Below are 16499 nucleotides of genomic sequence, written 5' to 3'. Positions count from 1 at the left end.
AATAATTTTGATAATAATAATTCAACTGTTGTAAAATGATAGAATAAACAAAGTGTAGAATAATATCATTACCTAGACGACACAACAGCATTTACAGTTCAATTTTACATCTATATTACATTGGTCTATGTTCTCTAAAATGTATTGAACATGTAGATACCTGTAACAGTGGTGGCAACAGACCGTGGTACCGGACACCTGTGGAGGAGTCACCGGAGGTCATCTCCATGACTGATTAATTGATTGATTGATTGATTGATTGACAGCTTTTCCGTCTCCGTGACCCCTTCTGTGTCCGGTCATCTCCAGCCGGACCCATGTGTTAGTTAGCCATATGAATTTTACAAAAACTCGGGGTGCAGGTGCGAATACCTGATAATTGTGTGTTACTGAATAACAAATACCTGTTAATTTCAAACAGGGTTAGACCAGGTATAAATACCTGTTAATTGTCCATTTGAGTTTTACAGAAGCTTTGGACGAACGTACACATACCAGACATATTAAACCATGCTTAGTGTAAGCTGTCCAGTCGAAGTCAAAGAATGCCATTTTCAGTGTTTATATACTATCTAATAGTGCGTTTGATTACAACTCATTTGGCCTCCTGACTTAAGGTAACTTATTCAATCAGACATCGGAAACTACCCGGTATCAATTAGACATTTCTGACTTAAGGTAACTTATTCAATCAGACATAGGAAACTACACGGTATCAATTAGACATTTCTGACTTAAGGTAACTTATTCAATCAGACATCGGAAACTACCCGGTATTAATTAGATATTTCTAAGCTTTACCCTATATATCCTATACCATTACCAAATACACGTATCTGGGTACGATGGTAATTAAAATTGGAGAAAATCATAACTCACTGGTTGTATGGTAATGCTATTTTTAAATACCAACGTAATTTGTTTCTGTAGGTCGCAGTTTAAGAAAATCACGAGACTAAATACGGATCTCCGATAAAAAATAAATGTTTATCTACGGACACGACTAAAATGTGTATGAAGTCCGTAGTTTGTCTAGCCATGACTCATTTTAGAATTTGAATAATCTCCCTTAGTCTGATGGGTAGTTGGAGATTGTGCCGTCAAGTGCTACGGGCTAGACACCGTGTTAGAGGGAAACCTGAATTGATCGAAAAAAATGTCAAAATCCTAGATGGGACGATGCACTTGTCCCATGATTCAATTCGTAATTTCAAAAGAACCGTACCAGTAGTTGATAAAAAATGTGATGTCGGACACGGGCGTAACAAACGATTCAGAATCGATTTTGTTACTTACGACATGAAGTCCGTGTTTAACATAAAATGCTGAAATTCGTCTAATTGATTTTAATATAAAACTGTTCAAATGAATTTGGTATTTCCTTTTTCCGAAGACGTCAATACTTGTTATACCATAGACTTTGCTATCCAAGTCCATGACTGTAGTTTCCAAAAATATGCTGACTCAGAAATTGTATGGATTTTTCGGTATTTCCTACTTCCTATAGAGATGTCCTTAATGATTCGATTGCTGTAAGTAGGGGTTTATACATTCTAGAAGTTCTCGGTGCTTATTTCATATTATCATTCGTGTACACTAAAAGGTATTTCGGTATCAAGACTTACGTGCAACAAGAGGTCGCTGTTGAATACAATAATAGTTTCTGGACCTATTATATCTAGAGTTTCTAAAATCCCTGAATGCAATTCACATTGGTCACCATAATGTATTAACATCTATTCTAAAGTCATTTTTTTCGAATCGAAACATGTTTTTTTTCATATTTGCGTCAGCGGAGTTTTGAAAAATAGATCAATATCTTGAAGGAGGTCCGTTAAACATTTAATCCACAAGAACAAGCAAATTGTACTTGATATTCCGAGATTTCAGATATTTTCAGTCGGCTGCAATGTAGGCGGTATTTCAGATAGACCTAAATATACGACAAAGCCACACTCTTAACGCAAGCATTCGATCAGCTGTCAGATTTAAATTTTGCGGGTTATCCAGCCGATTGGCTCCACCACACTAGCGCTGTTATTTTGTTTGACTAGCCGTGAAGACGAAACCCACCTCCATCGTTCGGTAGGGTTCACTTCGTCATTGTACGCAAGTAACTGTTCATGTCTCTACTCTTAAACTGATTTTTTTAAGCGACAAACAAAGGACTAGCGACTCAGCTCAATGAAAGAGAGCATGCAACTTCCTGTCTGATTGCGCATGTCCCCAAATGTACGATTTCTCTTACAGTACACTAGTTGGATTTTAGAGACGAGGGTGGTTATACGCTAAAAGTTTGGTGATGTATGTTTACCTTCGTTTCAATTATTTGGAATACTATTTTGATTAAGGTAAGTGCCACATATTTATATTTTGTCAGTATTTAGGAGTTTAAAGTGTTCAGTGCGATATGTTTATCCTGCAAGGTGCGTGTTTCTTGAGAGGCACACCGATTCGACCTAGATTTCGACAGTGGGGACCTGTGTAACACTAACTCCGTGAATCATGAACTATCTCCCACACACAGCTTCAGCACACATTACTCTAAAACAACACACTGTATTCTCTTGCACAAGGGCGTTGTCAGTGTATGATCTTGACGATAGTCTGTTCTTGTATAAGATGAAAACTTGTCCCCCGCACCCCGTGTGTCATATTCCCTGTGTGAACTAACATTGGCTATCATAGTACAGTCGGTCGCGACCGTTCATTGACAAAACGTGCTCTAATACATATATGGGCGTTCAGGCATACCTGTCTTCTTTTGTAACTCACGATATAAACCTTAGACATGTATTTTACTTCAATAATGCGTTTATTTGAAATATGTCTTTGGTCCGTATAATAAATGCAATTTTTACATGTACATTTGTAAAAGTTTTTTGGTTTCGGTAACATCGTCCGTGGTGGGAATGATATAAATTTAGTCGACACTTCTATTAAAGAACATAAAATACAAATGGCAGTTTTAAATGTATTTATTTATAAATCAATGATAATATCTGTTGGAAGGTAGTAATTTTACTGGTAGGTGTGATGGTGGATGGATGTGTATTAGAACAGGCCACACACAATGTTATACATTGTTTACTTTCTGTTTTCTCTGCCATATAAGGATCAATTATTAATCATAGGGTTAATTTGATTGTTGTTGTGTAACTACTGAGTGAAGCAGTTGGACTATGCTGACATAAGGGGCATATCATTCTATATTCAGAGATGTACATCCTAGTATCTTTTTTTAAAAAAAATTTTACGATCAAATGGTTTTTAATCATTTCTGTATTTTGTGCTGATTTAAGCGAAGACTTATAAATGAGTGAAATGAAGAATTAACTTAAACTTGATAAAACATAAAAATTTGTGATTTAGTCTGATAGAATGTAATAAATTAGGGAAATATGAAGGATATCATTGTGTCTCTACATCATAAATTTTTTTATAATTAGTTAAAACATAAAATCAGAAGTCATGTTCAAGGAGCAAGTTTCTAGTCAGACACCCGATGTGTCTGTGCAGTAGCTATAGTGGGCTTTTGTTAATACACACATGTAGGCCTATACATACAGCAAAGTGCTGATATGTTTTTTACACTTCATACGTTGAATTTCTCAGGAAAGCAAGTCAGGAAAACATAAAAATAATATGAATTTTCGTATGACTTGGAATTCAAACTCATTTTTGAAAAAAGATTATTCTGTCTGATTGTATGAAAAAATCTCTTTGATATCACAATGACCGCTTCATCATTCCAGCTGTTACAAATATTTATGTATCTAGAGCTCTGTAGAATTGAGATATCACATTCCATTTCCATCAGAAAGTCACTGTTGACAAAATTTCTGAAGAACACTAAGCTGTTTTGAAATCTTAACACATGATAATACTACAGATATGATGTACTCAGCTGTGTATATCAAATTTTACCTGTATACATGAGAAATCAGGAACATTTCAATTCAAATACCATTAAATCTGTAGAAAAATGATGCAATGTGGATTATGTAAAGCACATCAAAAGGAATTTCAATGTTGTAGACAGTTACATTAATTTTCTAAATTGTTAACATTCCACTGCTGGCCCCATCTTCAGCTAAGCATTCTTACGATGATGCTTATTTCCAGTTATGTTTCATGCAAAATTAATCAAATAAAGGATATTTTAATAGAACTTTCAACAATTGGGTATTAATATTTTGATAAATGTAATCAAAGTATTTATTTCAGAAAATTTAGGTGAGATCTTAGGGTCCCCACACACTGTCTAGACTATCTAGTGCTGCCAGGCAAGGCTATATCCCTCAGCAGTAAAACTCACAGATAGTGTGCAGGTTTTCGGTACAGTGCAGATTACATGTGTATTTGTCGGTGAAATGGACACCACTCCGCAATGAACTGTGTGATGTGCACGTAACAGGGACATAACATACTACTTAGTAAGAATTTTGAGATGTTAGAAAAATACGGCTGCTCAATGCAGTAAGTACAATAGAACCAACCAAAGCATGCTTTGTTTCAGTAAACTTTTGCGGCAAGAACAGGCATATGATGAGTAAAGTGTGATACATGTAATACAGGATACATAATACTGATGTAATACACATGTCTGATAGAATAGGGATGTGTAATATATTTTATACATGTGTGTAATACATGTACAGGCTATAATTCAATTTTATACACATGTGATACATGCATGTGTGCAATGCACATGCAATGTCTATCAAACTTGGGTTATGCTGGGAAGAATGCATAGTTTCACAATCAACTGCATGCATTCTTGGTCCTGAAGTGTTACAGAGCTTGAGCGGTATTCGCAACTGACTAAAATCAAAGCTTTTAGAAAAAAGGTTTGGTTGGATATAAAACAGAAATGCATCCGTTTTTCTCAGTTCTTGGTGTTTTCTGCATAGGAGTCCCATTTTTGTTCCATTATTGGTAGAGTGACCTGGAAATATGAGAAACACCAAGTGTTAGTCATTGTACTGTAGTATGTCTAAAACATGGCTGATAGTGATTGTGCTGTTATGTATAAGAAGTACTTGTAAGGCCAACACTGGAAGGCCGATGGGCGGAATTTTTTGTTTATAATTGATAGTTTAATGTAGTTAGTGGTAATAAAGATTAATTCCATCAACACATATATACTCTGATCTCAGGATGTGGATGGACAATTATAGGACAATGACATAATTGATGTAACACAAACGAGCTTTATTATCAGGCACAGATTGGTTTTGATATCATCAGTAATTATGCTATTTATTGGCATTTTCATATTTACATCATCATAATTACAAAAGATTAATCACAAATTTGTGTCTAATCACACTTGTAACTTGCAACAAAAATATGAAAATATGTTCCAAATCAAAATGGACCAATAAAATATGATTGATAATTTTTTTTTTTTGAAAGGCTGCAATGATGAAACCTTTAATGTTTTACAGAAACTACAGTGGTTTAATATAAATGGCGGGCTTTATGGCTATAGAATTCCATCTTCTCTCTAACTATCTTATCTAGTTCTGTATCTCCACTGGATATTGGACATACACCCTTAACATGAAATGGATCATAGGATTTCATACAGCTTCTAAAGAGAGCTAGACTTGATCAGGTTCATGATAGTAGGTTTATCATATATTAGTAGGCCTTACTAGGCAAACATTGTGAAATGGACTCCTTGCACACAGGAAATGGCCACTTTTAATTTGATTGCCTATTTTTGTGATATATTGGCTATATCTCTTCAAAACCGGTACTGTACAATTGATCATACTTACTTACCGGTATCTGTTTTCATAGGGAGGAAGGGACAACAGTATGTTTTGACCTCAAAGTGTCAGGAAATTATCAGTTGTGTCATGTGACAGATTTTAACAATGCAAAAGTTTTGTTCTGAACTCACTGAATTGTGATTCTCCAAATCCTTTCAGATGCATGTGTATGCAGAAATATATAAAATACCATTAAATCAAGATTGAAAAAAAGGACATTGCCTAGCTGTAGTTATATTTGTGATAACAACAACACTTGAATTTTATCTGGCTCCATACAGTCATTGATTGAAGTATTCAAATTTATCAATTTAGGGTAATAAATTAAAATAAATTAATACTGAAGATAATTGACGAAAACTTAATTATGATTTGGAAATGTAAAAAAATAAAATTTGAAATGGTCAGTGTCAGAACACAAAATATAATTATTAGATTTCAAAACGGCGTCTGTAGAAGTGTTTGTGAACACTTCAGAGTTAAACTGTGTACTATATTTACTTTTTGTTTATGAAATATGAACCTTGGTTTGAAGATAAAGTAAAAATGTTATTGGTAAATACAATTATGTATTGTAATAAACACTTTCATAAACATGTGTAGCATTTATAGGTCTACAAACATAACAGAATTGATCAAACATGGTACGGTCAGAATTGATCAAACATGGTACCGTCAGAATTGATCAGACATGGTACCGTCAGAATTCATCAGACATGGTATGGTCAGAATTCATCAGACATGGTACCGTCAGAATTGATCAGACATGGTACGGTCAGAATTGATCAGACATGGTACCGTCAGAATTGATCAGACATGGTACCGTCAGAATTGATCAGACATGGTACCGTCAGAATTGATCAGACATGGTACGGTCAGAATTGATCAGACATGGTACCGTCAGAATTGATCAGACATGGTACCGTCAGAATTGATCAGACATGGTACCGTCAGAATTGATCAGACATGGTACCGTCAGAATTGATCAGACATGGTACGGTCAGAATTGATCAGACATGGTACCGTCAGAATTGATCAGACATGGTACCGTCAGAATTGATCAGACATGGTACCGTCAGAATTGATCAGACATGGTACCATCAGAATTCATCAGACATGGTACCGTCAGAATTGATCAGACATGGTACGGTCAGAATTCATCAGACATGGTACCGTCAGAATTCATCAGACATGGTACCGTCAGAATTCATCAGACATGGTACGGTCAGAATTCATCAGACATGATACCATCAGAATTGATCAGACATGGTACCGTCAGAATTTATCAGACATGGTACCGTCAGGTACCGTCAGGTATTACATCAGACATGGTACGGTAATTGATCAGACATGGTACGGTCAGAATTCATCAGACATGGTACCGTCAGAATTGATCAGACATGGTACGGTCAGAATTGATCAGACATGGTACCGTCAGAATTGATCAGACATGGTACCGTCAGAATTGATCAGACATGGTACGGTCAGAATTGATCAGACATGGTATCGTCAGAATTGATCAGACATGGTACCGTCAGAATTGATCAGACATGGTACGGTCAGAATTGATCAGACATGGTACGGTCAGAATTTATCAAACATGGTACGGTCAGAATTGATCAGACATGGTACCGTCAAAGTATGTTTAGGATAGTATTGTATGTTTGGTCTAAATCGGGTGTGATGTTAACCTAGTTCTGTGATGTTGAATGTGGTAGTATGTGTCAGTTATATTTACCCTCAGTTTGGACAGTGATAGACAGATCCTTGTTGTTTACATAAAGTCTGATGTCAACATTACACTGACTTCTAATAAGTAAGGTCACATGTTGACCAGCTTGTTGGAGTTCAACAAAATAAATAAAAAGGTCAGAAAATCCAACTGGTTGTCACTACCGTATTATAACAAAAGATCATGACTTTTTTGATTTCATTGTATTATAATAACCTGTATGAAATATCCATGATCAAACTATCAATACTGACTGTAAACCTTCATTCTACCTTCATTTATTAGAGAAACTAGAGAGACTGGCATGCTCTTTTGAAGTTAAAACCTAATTAGTGTTTTTATGAGCCTTTTCAGACCTCTGATAATTTCTCAGCAGTCACTTGTTTGACCTAACTGTCCACCCCCTCTAAATAGGACTTACAGAATATCATCTCTCATAATGGTTGTGTGATTTTCATCCCACAAAATGAGGCAGGATAATCAGTTAAGGAGAAGGATTAAAATCTTCAGTGCCGTTAGCAAGTGTATTTATGAGCATGTCTTGTTGCCTTGGAGTCTGCATTAGTAGATCTGCTTCCTATGTCCCATTGTATCCGTGTTGTTTAGTCTCTTGCTTCATCAGAATTCCCTTACACTGCACAATTAGTGTCAGCATTTGTTTGTGTAACATTTTACAAAGTCAACATGATAAATTTTGAGACATTTGACCCTAGACTCTGTGAGTCTCATCAACAAGGCTGTAGGTCCTTAAAGATCAGTTAGTGTCATTTCTAGGGTGTGTTGTGTTTGGGGGAGTCAAAGGGACATTAAATTTGATTCATCTGTAGGGGTCTACAGGAGGGGGTAATTAATGTAAAGCATACTGGGGAGGGTAGATAATTGTCCTGTAGATTAGGGTATGGTGTGTTGTGGTAGATGACTAATTAACAAGGATATACAGTACATGTGCCTGTGTAAAGGATACTAAATATGATTTAATTATATTAGGTTTATCTCTGACATTTTTTTAAGCAGTTGTATACAAGTAATTACCATAATAATGATAAGAAAAGGAATACTTTTCGTTCTCTGACTGAAATTTGACGATATTTTTGTAGTTTTTATACCAGCTCAATCTGCTGTAATAATCATATAGGGGAAAAGGAAAACCCACTTTGAAATATTTGTGCTTGATTTTTTTTATTAACACAGACCTAAACCAAAGCACTAGTCTTTTCCTAATGGACCTTCTCATATTTACAGAATCTATCATCTCTGTTTATTAAGTAAGGGGACTCGGATATCACCAGATACACTAAGAATTGTTTTGACATTTACGATGATGAATGCACATTTTGATAAAGTGAGTTTTAATTGTTTTGGTTGTAACACCAACAGATGTACATATTAGATGGTTTGTACCGTGTGAAGGCTAGTGTATCCACACATAGTGTAAGTGTTATGTAATGGTGAGGTATACTTTCAGTCTAGAGGTGCTTATCATCACTCAGATAGATGGAATGTTTGGTGAGAAAATAGGACTCCTCAGCTGAACCAATACCATGTCAGCTGCCTTTACATGTATTACATATCTTCCTGTCTCAAAATTGTTAACTAGGAACAATGATTTTACATGTCTATGTGTCTGTCATGTTGTGTCTGAGATCACTACTATTGTCTGTCTATATAGATACATTACATGTCTTGTTTGTAGTGTCAGAAGTTGTCACACCATGACTGTAATCCTAGGCTTTTATTCTCTATGTGTTAATGTTATATAAGGTGTCTCACATGTCGTGTCTTGTGTCATTCATTTTATATAGATATAGGTTACATTAAGTGTCTCATTGTAAGTTATCTCCCTTGATGATGTCTCTGAGCTGGTATCAACAAAACTGTACATACTAGAGTTGCACAGTATATGTCTCACTGTGCAAGGACTGTTTCAAGGGTGACAACTTGATCCAAATGTATTATCACAGAATTATTTAAAGTTTCATATGTTTCACTGTAAAGTAAGTGTCTCAAATACGGATATCTTGATTCACTGTCAGTTACCTTAAACAAGACTCACGATCATCTCAAAATTTTGCCCTAGCATGATTTTGAATGTAGACTTTCTATAATATCAAACAATATACATACTTCATCTTTGTTTCAATGTGTTCTTAAGTTGTTGAAGTAATCTAAAACCATTAAATGTTGAATTCTGGAAAGTTTTTTAATTTCCAAGTGTGCAATTGACGATAGTTATAGTCTGTGAGAGTCTGTCAAAGTATTGCATTTTGATAAAGTAAAACTGCCAATCAAATGTGATTACATGTAAGAATGTCTAACTTTTCCCTGACATAAGAGTTCCTATAAATGAATACATCATGTTTGTAGTTATCTGTCGGTATCAAGGCTTGATGAGAGTCTGCTGATTAAAACTTTTGATATATAATTAAATGTTGATCTCAATTTAATGTTTTAGTTAACTTATGGAATACTGTTTTAATGTATAATTGAATTTAAATATTAGATATAACGCCCTGTTTGATGGGTAGCAATACTTTAATGTATAATTGAATTTAAATATTAGATATAACGTGCCATCTAACTTGAACTAATTTGTAAGATCACTTGTGTGAAATTTATTTGAAGTAGTATTTAATGTGAAATCAGATGTTAGATGTAACTTGCCATCGAACTGAAACTAGCCATATCACATACATGTAATTTATTCAAAGTACTATTTAATGTATGAATTAAAATTAAATATTTTATTTCACCTGCCAATGAGCAGTTTTATGAACACATGAAAACGCTAGAAAAGATGTATCCTAGTCAGGCAATATAAGGTCAAGGTGTAGAAAGATGATGGCTTAGAATACATCAAATTTTTATCAGCTGCATATTGCAAGTTGGAAAATAATGAAAAATTTCTGAATTTGAATGGAAGGACAAATTACTAGTATTAGCAGATATTTCTTTGTTGTGTCAAGTATTTATGTTGGTAAATTTTTGTATGTTTTTGTTCATGGTTGAATATATCAAGGTTTACTTGTGGTAAATCTGACTGAGAGGGTTAAGCCATATGCATTATGTAAGATGTTACGCAGATCAAGTGAGAAATATGAGTTTCCTGTACACAGGCCCCATAACAACAGCTGTGTCTCCAAGCTCAACAACATATCTCAGGCTCTTTCTTTTGTGACCAAATTATAGTATCCGTACAAAAACTTATATGACAGCCAGGACAAAAAATATTACAGTGTCCAATTTCGAAGCAGAAAGACAATATGCTTGTGAAAAAGGAAAACATCTGCTGCCGAAATTGAAGGCAGACATTTTGTGTAGAGTTTGTTCTACTATTAAACTATATAGTGTCTACAGTTGTGCATGTAGATTATGTAGGCATGGGCCTTAGGATAAGCAATAAAATCTCTGTGTTATCTCATAAAGCATTGACTGGTGCCTGTTTTTATCAGAGCCTACAGCATGTCAACTGTGTAAATATGGCAGGGTCACTGTACAAGATAAGATATTCCACAGCAGCTAGAAAGACTTTTTGATGTAGAGAAAAAACAGAGTTTTAAACTAACCATGAGTGCTAGAGATATCCAATTCTTTTGTGATGTATTACCGACCAATTCTAGATACAAGGAATACCATTACATTAAAATGATATAATTCATTTTTCTGTACATTTCAGTAATCAATTTATACTTTATGAAAGTGGGATTTGTTTAATAGAAGTTAAAGGGTAATTTTGAATTATTTATGTCTTAGCAGCATAGCATTAAAATTAGATGAATTTTTTTTGTTTCTGGAAAAGAACCATGCACATCGTATTTAAAATGTAATATCATTTTTGTGATTTTCTTGCTTTGAAAACTTGCAATTAACAGTGAGTGAGACATTTGAAATGGTCTCATATTCTACCCTCTGTATGTAATACACCAAAAAAACTGGTACATTTCTTTACTTGTCAAGTTGTTTTGAAAGTCTTTGGTTTCAAGCATTATGATTTAGATATATATATATTTATTTATTGTTAAATATTTCGGTTCAGGAAGGTACCTCTTTAAAGACTAACATTATCAGAAAGGGGTTGGCTTGTCTAAATACTATGATTTAATATGGGGACATCGGAAATAGAAGGATGAGTTAAGGGCCTTTGTTTACCTTTAGATTCCTACCAGTACAGGCTGCTGTTTCTATACATACTGATGTAGATGATGTGTCAGCTTTTAAGAATGTTAAATTTTTTATTTTAATGGTACAGTGGTAGGGTTTGTTTTAATATACCTGGTACATACTTCCTTCTGGACAGATGCGTCGCATACCTCTAAAAATTGTTACCTGTTAAAAGTATGTTACCTGTTAAAAGTTTGTTACCTGTTAAAAGTGTATATGTAAATTGGCTTGTCTGCAAGGGACAAGGCCTGCAGTATTCATCCTAATGATAACAAACAACTTCATAACTATTTAAAGTCTAAAATTTGTACGAACTGATTCAGATCTCCATTTAACTCACAAATATAAGTGTCTAGGATACATCTAGATCAGATCTAAAATCAATCATGTGCCCAGATCTTTTTATTAGAACTTGATAGAATGTAGACGAAATGCTATATGAAAGAAATTCCTGATTTGGTACCTTTGGAGTTTTCCAAAGGCCAGAAAATTCTGAGCTCTAGGACTCTTGAATTCCACAAATCTTAGAGCTTGGTCTGAATATCAGAAATCAGCTTTAGGTCGGCTGTTGTTGACAATACACTTTCAAAACCCCTTTTTCTTAATTTTTGTCTCATACCTTATATTATTTTTATTAATCCCTAAGTCTTGTTTGACAGATGTTGACAGTACAATAAGTACCTTTGTAGGTTAAAGATATCCTTTGTTTTGGTTAAGTTTTATAGCTTTGTCAGTCTATCTCATTACACAATGAAGGCTTAAAGGGTAAAGATTAGGAACTAAATTTTGTTAAATTTTGGAAGTGGTACAACTTGGGTCTTTATATATACCTACCCTGGGTGGTAAATTTCGGTCAGAAACAAAACACATTGTATGTATGTATACAATAGTGTATTATACCACAACTACAGTGATGGGAGGGGGAAGTGACAGGAAGATTAGTTTTATTTCTTATCTAGACAATATAAGGGCGTAGAAGATTAAGACTTGTCTGATGACTCTACATGAAGTAGATATATAAATAGTAATAAGAATGTGTGAGAATCATGTGTGTCTCTGTATAGCCTCGTGTAAACAGTCTGTCGAGTATGTGATGGTGACTGACAAATTATGGGGTGTGTCCCCAATATATCTCTCCCTAACAGTGGTTGGTGATCAGTAAGATAAGGGCCATACCCCCCACCCTCACCTCCCCTCCCACCCCCACCCCCTCCCATCCCTTTTCCAGTGTTGAGGTGTGTCATTCTATTCATCAATGTCGATTCTTCCTCACAGTCTAGATACCACACCATCCACCTTGTATAGAAATTAATGAGATCACTAATCTTTAGCTACACTTCAGAGTTTGAACTGCATGGATGAATGTCTATCTGTAATAGGGGACAGACGATATAAGTCTTGTTGAGGTCCCCCTCCCAAATCTGCCAGCACTACATGTAATATAATGGTGACCAGTGCCAGGTGCTGCTGGTATGCCTCTAGTCATGATGACTGTCTTTAGAGTGATGGAGTGGTTTGAGGATAGGCCGAGAATTCTCATCTTTCTCTTCCTCCACTATCTGTGTATCCCCTTTAATCTACCATCACAGACTGGTTTCCCAACAGTCAGGGCAGTAAGTATACCCTACTAATATATCTGCCTGCTTTAGTGAGTAAGGTACTTTGCCTGCCAAAATCAACACCTCATGTGACCTCGGTTAATCTGCTCTCTATGCATTATCTATCACCATGGACAGGAAATGTAGCAAGGAATTTGTACCAATGTACTGCCTCTCAGATAGGGACAGCACCTGTCTTAGATCTGTCCAACAACCATACAGGGACCCATGAGAAAAAAGTATATTAAAGTATGACACTAATGTAATTGAGAGCACCTGTTTTATATCTGTCCATGGACCAAACAGGGACTCGAGAAAGAATTCATACCAACATTCTAATGCCGGACGGATAAAAGAATGCTTCTGTTATATGAGATGGGGGTACCTGTGTTAGGTTAGGAAGGGGCACTTGTTTCAGATAGAAATGGTGAACTTGTGTGTTGGGGAAATGCACGTGTAAGGTTGATGTTGGGGCATGGCATAAGGTTTTAAGGGTTTTAAGGTTCTATAAGTTGTAGTGAGGAATTTGTGTCAGGAAAGGGGTACCTGTGTAAGGTAAGGGAGTTGGTATTTTTGTTAGATTTAGAAGGGGTACCTGTGTTAGGTTAGGGATGGGGTACCTGTGTAAGGTAAGGGAGTTGGTATTTTTGTTAGATTTAGAAGGGGTACCTGTGTTAGGTTAGGGATGGGGTACCTGTGTAAGGTAAGGGAGTTGGTATGTTTGTTAGATTTAGAAGGGGTACCTGTGTTAGGTTAGGGATGGGGTACCTGTGTAAGGTAAGGGAGTTGGTATTTTTGTAGATTTAGAAGGGGTACCTGTGTTAGGTTAGGGATGGGGTACCTGTGTAAGGTAAGGGAGTTGGTATTTTTGTTAGATTTAGAAGGGGTACCTGTGTTAGGTTAGGGATGGGGTACCTGTGTAAGGTAAGGGAGTTGGTATTTTTGTTAGATTTAGAAGTGGTACCTGTGTTAGGTTAGGGATGGGGTACCTGTGTAAGGTAAGGGAGTTGGTATTTTTGTTAGATTTAGAAGGGGTACCTGTGTTAGCTTAGGATGATATAGGAAAGGGTACCTGAGTGAGATAAGGATGGGATACTGTTTGGGGGGGTTTTACTGGTAAATGATTGAATCAATCATGTTGGTGTAATATGAACCTATTGAAACAATTAGCAAGTCAGGAATATTAACTGTTCTCTCACTGAAATGATTTGATCATGTGTCTCCCACACATGTTTTTACTTTACCGGACTTAATCTCCAATATATATCTCCTTGAGTTTAATTTAGATGAACCCAAACTTCCAGGTCCTGCTGCAGCAGACTAGCTCCCATGGGGTGGTGAACTTTATCAGTGAGGTGTTGGTTGGCTCCTCCGAGGGGATGGGCCTATGACTAGCCAGAACATAGAACCAGTCATGTTTGATGTCTGATAAAGCTGTAACCTAAGCTAAAAGGTGACCAGTCAGAGTGGCCGCAATGTATGGTCCAGTAATTACAAGATCCCAGACCAAAAGATAAGGTCTCCCACAAAACCTCTACATACTTCGCATATAGAGTCATTTAGTTGTGGGCTGAGTACGGTGGTATGCTGCAGACTTTTATATTCTTGGATTTATTTAATATTCAAAGCTTTCGAATGGAGTCGTTTCTCTAGGTAAGATATTAGAACCCATTTTTATTATCTGTACCTTAACCTTAATCTAGTGCTGGATTTTCCTGACCTCGTATCTTGACAACATCAACTATTTCTTCGTTGTATCACAATTTGGATCATTAAACTGCCTTTAGAACATTAACCTATGATAAAATTAATGGAAAATTAATAACAAAGTCATCATGTTAAAAACTAACCTTGATAAAGATTTTATGTCTTGGTGATACATTTTATATTGTCCTGTCTGTCTTGGCGATACTCTGGACGTTGTCCTGTCTGACCGACAGAATGGAAACTAATGGCCTGAGTTATTGTTTAATCTGGTCAGTATTTATGCACATCGTTATCACAACTTGATATTTCAATCCTTACAGGTTGTTCACCTTTTGGTCTTGGTGACAATGAAGGTCGAATGTGTACGCAGTAGATAAGGTCGTCTGATGTACATAAAGGTATTAGGGATGAACCTGCCATGATTTTCAAGGGGTTGTGTTAAGCCTTGTTTACTGGCTCAATGTTAGTTTTATAAATAGGTTTTTATGGGTTTGATGAAGTTTTTTCATGGAATTTTTAGGGGCCCTTCTGCTTTGGCAAATATTTTGTGATTAAACTTTCCCATCTTCCCAGTCTGATATACCTAACAAACAAACAAACTTTATAAGGGTTCTGGCTTGTCTAAAGATGCATCAGCTGAGAAAGTCTTGCCCTTGATATCAGACTCGCAGATCAATTAAACCTCAGTGTAACCAATTGTAACTTGACAGAAGCAATTACTTTCTCACAGACCAGAATTCAGATTCAAAATTTCTTCTAATGTATGATCTTTATCAGGATCAAATTTCTGATGTACTGAAAAGTCTTCATACAAAACAATGCCTGTATTATCAATTTTACTGATTTGTATGATTTAAAAACCGTTCGATTGATCGATAAAAAAGTTCATCATCCACGCAAAGCTTTAGTCAAACAAGATCTGTTCTAGAAACAAATAAAAAAAGTTCCTTATTTGTCATCTGCCATAAACTTGATATTATTCAAACTGTAATAATAATTAGAAAAAAAGGTGTGGGGGGTGGGGGGGGGGGGGGGAAGATAAAAAAATGGAGGTTAAAATTGACATGTGAATTGTATAGATATGCAGTTGTACCAGTTGGTGTCATATGGAAAGTGTAAGAACAAGACCGCTGGAATCGTGACACATTTGTATAATTCTGGTGTCAGTTTTTCACATTCTTACTTGCGAGGAAAAAAATTCATTTGATGGACATAAAATATGAATGTCTACTGATATGAGGGGGATTTAGATACGATTGAATCCAACTAGATAGAAATATGGTATAATTACATCACTAAGACCTGGTTTTTATAGGATTGATTGAGTGCTATCGTAACTTGATCACTGCTTAACAGGCAGATCTATTCATTAGGTGAATCATGATAATCCAAGTTTGTGTGAAATAAAAGTGAGATAGAGTTAAAAAGTTAATAGAGAAAATCCAAACAGTGAAAGCATTTACAGAACAAAAATAGACATTTATTGTGAATAATATTGCCTTGTCATGGTGTTGTGTTGCAAAA

At 35.6% G+C, this 16499-nt stretch overlaps 1 protein-coding gene across 1 annotated transcript in view; it reads left to right on the top strand.

Moving 5' to 3' along the window:
* Positions 1–2288: 2288 nt before the first annotated feature.
* The window catches only part of LOC132553264 (plexin-A4-like), a 197963-nt gene continuing 183752 nt past the window's right edge, over positions 2289–16499 (top strand). Inside the window, exon 1 of the mRNA XM_060217496.1 lies at positions 2289–2351. The gene's annotated coding sequence lies outside the window, so the exon portion shown is untranslated. The remainder of the gene's footprint in view (positions 2352–16499) is intronic.

Source organism: Ylistrum balloti, unplaced genomic scaffold (assembly GCF_031769215.1).
Source record: "Ylistrum balloti isolate Yb309-2 unplaced genomic scaffold, AGI_CSIRO_Ybal_v1 Utg370312, whole genome shotgun sequence".
NCBI classification, from domain to species: domain Eukaryota; kingdom Metazoa; phylum Mollusca; class Bivalvia; order Pectinida; family Pectinidae; genus Ylistrum; species Ylistrum balloti.
Note: the sequence above shows the minus strand (reverse complement) of the source record. Positions and strands in the feature narration are given on the sequence as shown.